This window comes from Mauremys reevesii, linkage group 12 (genome assembly GCF_016161935.1).
Source record: "Mauremys reevesii isolate NIE-2019 linkage group 12, ASM1616193v1, whole genome shotgun sequence".
NCBI classification, from domain to species: Eukaryota; Metazoa; Chordata; order Testudines; family Geoemydidae; genus Mauremys; species Mauremys reevesii.
The window spans coordinates 3,455,707-3,464,762 of NC_052634.1; positions in this window are offsets into that span (position 1 = coordinate 3,455,707).

Consider the following 9,056-nt stretch of genomic DNA (forward strand, 5'->3'; position numbering starts at 1 on the left):
TAACCCTTATCAAACAAAACAGCTATTTTTTCAACTTCAGTATTAAAGAGAAGAAAAAAGAGATTGCAGAGATAGTGCTTTGATGGGCTGACTAGAGAGCTGTTCGTGTTTCTCCAGGGATTAAATATGTCCTAATGTGCAAACCCATCTGGAAACAGCTGGACAAAATGCTGGTGTCCTTGTTAAAGATTCTGGAATTCCATGGTATGTCTGCTGGGGAGGTCAAATACTATTGAGTTGCACGCTTCCACATTCCCCCTTTCACTGGTGCAAACCCTTTGACCTGGGTAGCTCCAGTGATTGAGGAATTCCTTGGATGCCTTTTGGTTTTATTGGTTGATGGCTGGCAGTGCCATGCCCCTCTTATTACTAGTATGCACCTGCATCCAGGATGCGTGTGAGAGAAGTTTTCGGCTTTCTTTGCCCATACGTGTGCTGTGGTGACATGTGGTGTGCGAAGCTATCCACTGCCACATTGTAGAGAAGTTGCCTGGTCTCAGAATGGCTTTCAGCATTGATTTCCCTGCCCCTTCTCATTTGAAGTTTCTAAGAACGTAAGAATGGCCATAATGACTCTCTGCTGTCAGCTTTGGATTAACTATTTTGAGTAATTTTGTATCATCAACAAACATTGACACCTCGCTATTTACCCCCTTTTCCAGATCATTTATGAATATGTTGAACAGCACAGGTCCCAGGACAGATCCCTGGGGGATCCCGCCATTTTCCTCGTTTCACTGTGAAAACTTGACTGTTTATTCCTAGCCTTTGTTTTCCTGTCTTGTAACAAGTAACTGATCCACGAGAGGACCATCCCTCTTACCCCACAGTATTCTGACAGTAACCATTCCTCCTCCTCATCAAAATAAAACCAAGGAATCCAAATAAATGAAACTCTGCTGTTGATGTCAAACTGGAAAACTGGAGGCTCAGCATCTGTATCACAGCAAGAGTATGCATTGCAAGTGATGGGGAGGGGGTCTATCTGGGGACACTGAGGTGTGTTTTGCATATGTGTGCTCACTTCTGGCTGGGTGAAATGCAATTCCAGGCTATAGGAGGCAATGAGATCTGGATATGTTCATTATTATGTCCACAGGGCAATGAGTTAATCAGTTATATGGATAGACTCTGTACTGGGGCCAGAATCTCTGCAATGAGATGAGTTCAACTGAGCTCCAGTTGAGCAATTGGACCTGGTTGAGGTTTTCCAAAGGCAAATTCTCAAAGAGCAACCACATGGGAAGAAACTCCAAGGTCTGCTTATTACAGTCTCATTTGCCATTTACAGGAGGCCTTCTTTCTTTGCTTTGGAAATCTCCAGCCTGCTTAACAATGGGATGTGGTTCCCGAGTTTAACCCCTTGTTAGCCCCTAGTTGGCTTGCAGTGTTGTTGTAGCTATGTAGGTCCCAGGATATGAGAGAGACAAGGTAGGTGAGTAATACCTCTTATTGGACAAATTTATGCTGGTGGAAGGTACAAGCTTTTGAGCTTCAGTGAGCTCTTCAGATCTGGGGAAGGAACCCAGAGTGCGTGAGCTAAATACAAGAAAGGACAGATTGTTAAGCATAAAGGGTTAACACGTGTTGTGGGGAACCACTTAAAATGAAGTGGGCAATTACAGGGTTAGCAAGCAGTGGGATGTCCTACCAGTGCTTCTAATGAGTCAATAAACCAGTATGTCTGCTGAGCCCATGGTTTTTAGTGTCTAGCCAAGTTCCAGGCTCATCTTGTGGAGGAGTTGTGCAGGTTTCCTTGGAAAGGTCAGATACGGAGTGACCACTTTGTGAAAAGTGTTCACCCATGGGCGACCATTGCTCTGTGTGAGTTCATTGGAGAGTGCTGTGATTGGTTGGTTGGTTTCACCCACATAATTGTTGGTTCATTAGCCAGCTGGTTAAAACACTCCAGCTGTGCCAACTCTTCCCCTTTCAACACCAAACTGCTTCCTTTGGGACCTGGCAGAACTCACCAGAGACTAAAGCCCTGTGAAACCCTCACTGCCCGCACAGGAAGTTGCAGCAGCCGTTGTGACTGTTTTGCTAAAGCTTTCTGGAAAGTCGCCTAGTCCCGCTGGCTTGTTTAAGATGCAGGTGCATGATCAGCTACATTTGTATGGAGCAGCGCAGTGCTGCATTCCCCACGGGTGGCTCACAGGGAAAGGCCTTTGCTCGCTTCTTCCAAACAGGGCCCTGACTTTGGGGCAGATTATCAACTCTGCTTAAAGCTGCTTCTCACGTCTCAGTAACAAGCCATACCATTCACAAATTCAAGGCAGGCTAGCAAAGGCTCCAGCCCAGCCCTGCCTGGCGCCTAAGGACTATGATGGAAAACTTATTTTTAAGAGAGTAGAAAGAAGTTTGGCAAGAGCCTGAGCAAATCAAACCCTGGAGTATGCCCATGTGTCTGCAGTGCAGCGCTGGCTTGTTTTGACATCTTGTGAAGGCTCCTTGTTCTCCTCCTCTGTTGTTTTATCTTTGTGTGGTGTACATCAGGGGCTGTTTGTAGATGCTTTGTGATGAGCTGCATGGGTCAGAGCTTTCTGTTAATGAGAAAGGTTTGCTGGCTGCCAGAAAGCGTGATTGGAGAAACCAGGCGGGCAGGCAGGGAAGCAGGCAGTGCTGTTCTGTCACTTTGGGATGTACGAGCTCAGTCCTCAGCAGCATCAAGATCATGTCTGGTGATTATAAACCGCCTTTTTGCTCTCTGGATACTGGTCCAACCAGAGACTGAACTGTAACTGATAAGTTACACTGTGAACCTGGCGAATTACACTCCTATGGCAGCAAAAAAAAAAAAAATTGTTTGCACTTGTAACATAGACACAGCCCATGTCAAGATGAACTGTTTCTCATCATGCATCTGCCCCTCTGGGGGCCATTGCTATTGTTTGTGTGCTCCGAGAGATGGTGTGCTGTGCTGGTAGCATGGGAAAGGCATTATCCACCCATGCAGCCATTTGAGGACCATGCAAAATAATGACTTCAGGTTTCTACAGCCTCATGTTCTTAAAAGGGATAGCTCAGTGGTTTGAGCATTGGCCTACTAAACCCAGGTGTGTGAGTTCAATTCTTGAGGGGGCCATTTGGGGATTGGTCCTGCTTTGAGCAGGCGTTTGGACTAGATGATCTCCTGAGGTCCCTTCCAAACCTAATAATCTATGATTCTAAAAGGTTCTAGCTGCTGAATGTGATGCATAGAGTCCCATTTTCGCCTCTCACTTTCTCCCCGACTTGCTTTGTCTACCCCTCCTCCCTGTGGTTTCTTATCTTAGTAGCTTGCCCCAACTGGTTTGCAAAACCTATTTAACATCAGAAAACTCTGTCAACCATGGAGAGCTGACAAAATCGTGGACGATCAGGCAAACAGCAGCTGTTAAGTGCTGACTGTATTTTCACAGCTCAAATTATATTCTGTTGCAGTCGAGTCTGAGAGCACGAAGCAAAACAGTAACAAAGGTGAAGGGAGATAAATGTGTAAGATCTTGGGCAAGGTGAGTGGTGCTTTCTGGCTGTTGCCAGAACACCCAGATCTTCCCTTGCCATGGGACCTGCACGCCTCCCGCTTGGGCAACTTGTACTTGACCATGTTTTGCTGGATCTTTTTTGAACTGTTAGGGGGGAAGAGACAAGCTGATTTTTGCTGGAAACCAGTCTCGCTACTATGGATCAGAACTGTTCTACTGCACCAGTATCGGCCAAACCCAACCTCTGTGAGTGCTTTGTACAAAGCAGATGCTGTAGTTTTAACACTTAAATATCAAGCTAGGTTCAGAAACTCAGTTTAATTTTCCTAAGAAGAACACTTCAATGTATAGATAAATGGGACCAAAGAGGGCCGTGTTGTTGTTGTATTAGGAAGACAAGCTTGCTCAGTTTTCTATCTTTTTTTATTAGTATTCTGATATTTCATTGCTCCAGAGAGCATGGGAATCCTGTATTTCAAAGTGAGGAAGCCAGTCATGAATTAGATGCTTTTGGACTAGAAGAAGTGGACTTTAAGGGGTAAACTTCTCACCTTCTATGCATTGGTTTAACATAGTGTAACCCCACACCTTCTGGGTGTGGTGTCTGTCCCATCTAGTGGCACCGAGACCACTTAGAGAGCAATTAATGAGTCTGTGCTACAGCCTTAGCTAACGGCCAGTTGGCTTTTAGCTCGTGCGCTAGAGGCTCATGCACTAAACTCTAGAGGTCCCCCCGTTTGATCCTGTCCGCCAATAACCGGGGTCTATCAGCGTCACAATAACACCTCCTAAAACTCTATGAACAGTTCCTTCTGCTAAGCCTGTCTGTGTTCTGCTGTGTTGGCCTAGAACTAGATTTCTCTTTCTGCTCATAATGGAGCATTAGAGCTCGGTGAACAGTATTATTGAGCTGGACGTTTGATGACTGTAGGCTTTTTGTTGATGAAGTCTTCCTAATTTCTGCAAGCAAGTTTGTTGTGCTAAGTACTTGCCAAATAGTTCAGACAAATAATTTTCAGGGAGCTGTTCACTACGGCTGTTTGCTATTCATAATATGTGTTCTGTGATTGGTCACATTTTATTCCTTCTTGACTGGATGACTGAAACACATTACCAAGCGAATGGAGAATAGCAAATAATACACTTCCACACATTTGTGAAACTCTTGGGATTTACACACATTTTCATGTGTTTCAATGATTGTCTGTCTGATTCTGTGCTCATTATGATGGGAGTGATACAAGAATGTGAATAAAGTAGAATGGAACATTTGCAAACACATTCACAAATCTGTTTTTATTCCATTATTTGACTTGCTCTTGGGGGCATCACATGGCTAAGAGGACCACATTTTAAAAATAAAAAACTGGGATGTTGGGGTGGTGACTTTGAAGACTGTGAAATACTCATTTAAAACAGACCTTTTTCAAAATGTGGGATGGTCTCGCTTCCTTCAGCTTCTGATTCAACACTGAAATGGGCATATTTTGTAGAGCAGAGGATTTTTTCCCCCAGTAACTTGATATCTGAAGCAGTTTTATGGAATGATGAAAATGTCATTATTAACTTTAAGCAAAAGATGAGCTCTTAAAGAGTCTGCGCTCATTCAACTTTGGTCTCCACTCGAGACCACGTTCATTGCAATGGACCGTTTTGTTCCTGGTAAGCACAGAGCATATTGGACTCAGTGTCACAACACATCTTAAACATAGTAATTATTCTTCTTATAAAACTGTTTTGATTAAAATTTAAAACCTGGGACATTTCTGGTGCCCTGAAAAACTCCTGTAGACTGGAACATCACATCAAACACTGAGATTGTCTTAGTAAAATAGGACTTATGTGGTTACCTGACGCATTACTTATCTACCTAATGACATATAAAGACTCAACTGCCATGCACTGTAGGCAGGTTTTCTTAATATAGTCATCTGTATGGTTTAGACGACCTCTTCATTGTTATAGGAATGACTGAGCTTTATGGCGAGGGCGGAAGCTGCAGGGCCCCTCGCATGGGTGGGTGAGAAGGGAGAATAGAGAACAAGAATAATCCACTCCCAGGATTAATTCACTTGGGACTCAGGGGAAGCTTCCCTCTGCTGTCCACTTGGAACTGGGTGCAAGCAGCCGTCAGTCTAAGTACCTCCCAGCACTCCGAGTTATGCTGTGTGTGCTTGCAATGGCAGATGGACAATCCTTATTGAGGCAGTAAACTGACATATGCAGGCTTGTGCGTGAGGCGCTGGGAAGGAGGCAAATCAGTGTAACAGCCCCTTCTATCTTCCTGCCTCCCATCTGCTGCACATAGGGATTTTCTACATGGTGACTTGCTGCGTAGCAATGGTCCCATGCAGACGGTGAAATGTCCCATGTCCCAGCACAATGAAAGTGCAACTCAATGTGCTACTGTTTGAAAGCATAGTTGTTAAGCTGCACTCTGAGACTTTTGCTGCACTATAGCAGTGACCGTGTGTGACGTAACTTCATGGCAAGCTGATGTGCTGTAGCGTCACCGCCTGGTTGTTCGTGTAGTCTCTCCATGTAGACCTAACCTTAATTTCTGCCACTGGCATGCCAGCCATATAGATCTTTATTGCGAAAATCCCTGTCTTCTACTTTATTACTATTTGTGTTACAATAGTGTCTGGAGTTCAGCTGAGACATGGCCCTATTGTGCTAGATGTTGTATAGACCCAGAGTCTTAACAGACAGGACATATACTGGGTAGGAGCGGGAGGAAGGGATAAAATATACAAACAGATTGAACAGTGGTGGTTTGCAAATGCTTTGTTAGTTCCATGAATTTTTGGGGGGTCTTTTTGGTTATTGGTTTTTGCTTTTTAATTAACAAACATTAAACTTAACAAACATTTCAACTTTCCCGAGGAATAAAAGAGCTGGTTTATTATCCTGTCATGTTTTGGCAAAAGGCGGGAATGTGGGTCTCTGCGGCCACCTCTCAAAATGACAGGATGTTAATGAATTGAGAAATTGCTGTGGGATACACATGGGACCAGGCTGCCCTGATCACATCTCCATTAGCGTTCCCCTCCTGGAGTTCGCTGTGATTAACATCGCCACGATAAACAGGAAATGAAAGAATAATAATTGCCCATCTATTTGAAAATGTTACTGGCGTTGCCATAGCGATTGCACCTTTTGATAAGCAGCCAAGTATGGGCCCTGTGGAGAACTTCAGTGAGTGGTTTAGCTGCTTCCAGGTTGCCTTTATTAGTTATTCATTAACAATTTGTTGACCTTTTAGCTGTAGTTGGAATGCCCTTTCTGGCTTGGCCCAGCTCAGAGGTGGTATGAAGGGGGAGTTAACCATTTCTGCGCGGGAAAGTAAGCATTTGGGACCCGTTCTTCCTCTGCCCACAGAAAAACATCTTAAATGGGGGGAGTATCTCTTGACATGAACTTTTCCTTGTGATCTACAGCAAATTCTCAATGCAAATGAAAAATGACTAACTTCTCATTGCAGCTTGACGACTGTCAAAAACTCTTCTTGGATTGCACACTGCAGTCAGACTGACCCACCTGGGAAGGGGAAATTACCTGGGCTCTTGCACCCTGGCGGGATTCACCTGGAAGGAGCCCAGGTTGTGGTGTCCTACTTTTTTTGTTTTTAGCTCTGGAGGAGCCCAACAGCTTTCTCCTCTCTTCCACACCCACCCTGGCAGATGGGTGAGGTAAGCTGGTGGATAGACTGTACGTCTCCCGAGCCCAGTCCCTCTTTCTTCAGGGGTTTGTTTTACTCCTTCAAAATAAAACACAAGCACCGTCTGTCAGTCATGTCCTTTCCCCTGACTTGGGGTCTTCTGCAGGCAAGTCTCTACTCCCTTCAGCTCTGAGCTACTTGCCAGCTTCCATGATGACCAGGTGATTTTCCAGCTATCATCAGATCCTTCCTCTGGCAGCCTCAGCTGGGAGGCAGTTGATTACTCACAGGTAGGGCTGGGCCCAACTCCCTTAAGGAGCCAGCCACCCCATGGCAGAAGATTATAGATTGTCCACTGCCAGACCCTTCACCAGGGTCTACGGTGGTGGAAAACACCATGGACCCTGGCTGGATATTGCCCAGTAACAATGCAGCCCACCTGCCTCAGAGACGGTTGTAGCTACAAAGCATTCATTGATCCTACACGCATTATAGAAACTCGGGTGCCCCTACAGGTGAACCACCCATTACAGTGTGGGTACCGGGCAGTACTCGGGGTGCTAATGGACTCTAGAGCTAAGCTAGCCAACCTAAACCACATGGCATTAAAGCTGGCAGGACTGAAAATGCCTGCAGATAAGGGTGCTGGAATATGGAGCCTTTCACCTCTAGGTGACTTGTTCCACATTGGGATCTGCTCCAGAAAGGCCAAACCAAAGCCAGGCAGAAGTGAGCTGTTCTGGCTACGTGTTCAGCACGCTGCTCACTGGGCAAGTATGTTGGCGTGTCACCAAGGAGGCCCAGGACAGAATGAGAATGGAGTGCCCTGCTCACTCTGGAGGGGGACCCACCCAGAGGAAAGGCCTGCTCTCCATTGGCATGGGGGAAGCCTGCCCTGCCACTGCCCTGGGCATAAATAGATGACTTCAGTCTCCAGAAACAAGGCTCTAACCAAGCCATTTCTGTTGCTAGAATTGCCTGCAGCTCATCACAAAAGCACTGATGCAAGCTTTGGGCCTTGCCCGTCACTCTCCCCATGACCATACAAATACTTCGTATGTGCCCCCGTGGCCCGTAGCTACCATGTCATTGTCCTTTCTTTCAGTGTAACAATAATGCGGTGTGATGTGTCCCTGCCCTCTGCTCTCCGCAATGCCACCGTAAAACCTGCTCAGGTGTGTGAGTGTGTATCACTTTCCGGTGGCTGCAGCTTATGGAGTGGGAAAAGCTCCAGGGAAGGGGGACAGCAAGCCCACGGGGAAAGGTGGTGAGTGCAAGGGGAGAGGTGCAGAGATAGAGGAGCAAAGAAGCAAGAAGGGCAGGGAAGTAAGAGAATGGGTAAGGGGCGAGGGGAGGAGCAACCCCAAAGTGAGGCTCTGTGATTTAGGGAGCAAGGTGCTAGCACTGGGATTAGGAACACCTTGGTTCCATTCCCAACTCGGGTCACTTGCTGGGTGACCTTGGGCAAGACACTTCCCCTCCCTGTGCCTCTGTCTTCTCTTTGCCCGTCTTGTCTGTTTAGACTGTAAACCTCTTTGGAGCAGGAGTTCTCTGTCACTGTGCCTGTACAGCACCTAGCACAATTGGGCCCTGATTTGAGTTGAAGCCTCTTGGTGCTAACAGCCAGTGAGTGTTTCCCAGGTGCCAGCCATGTGGTCTATGCCATATCAATTGAAGCCAGACCCTCCTTTTTGGCTAATGAATTTGTAACAGGGCTGCCGCAGAGCTTACACTGATCCCCGTGCTTGGTATGCAGCTCACCACGGCCAACCTCAGACTCCTGCATGTCCCTGTGGCGGGAGGTTGCTAACATGCTAGGTTTGTAGGTGATTGTAGCACTCCGATATTATTCGAAATTGGCAGCCAATCTTAAGCTAGATCTGGGGCTCCCCTGCTGTGATTTTTCTCCAACCAGTTTCATCACGCTG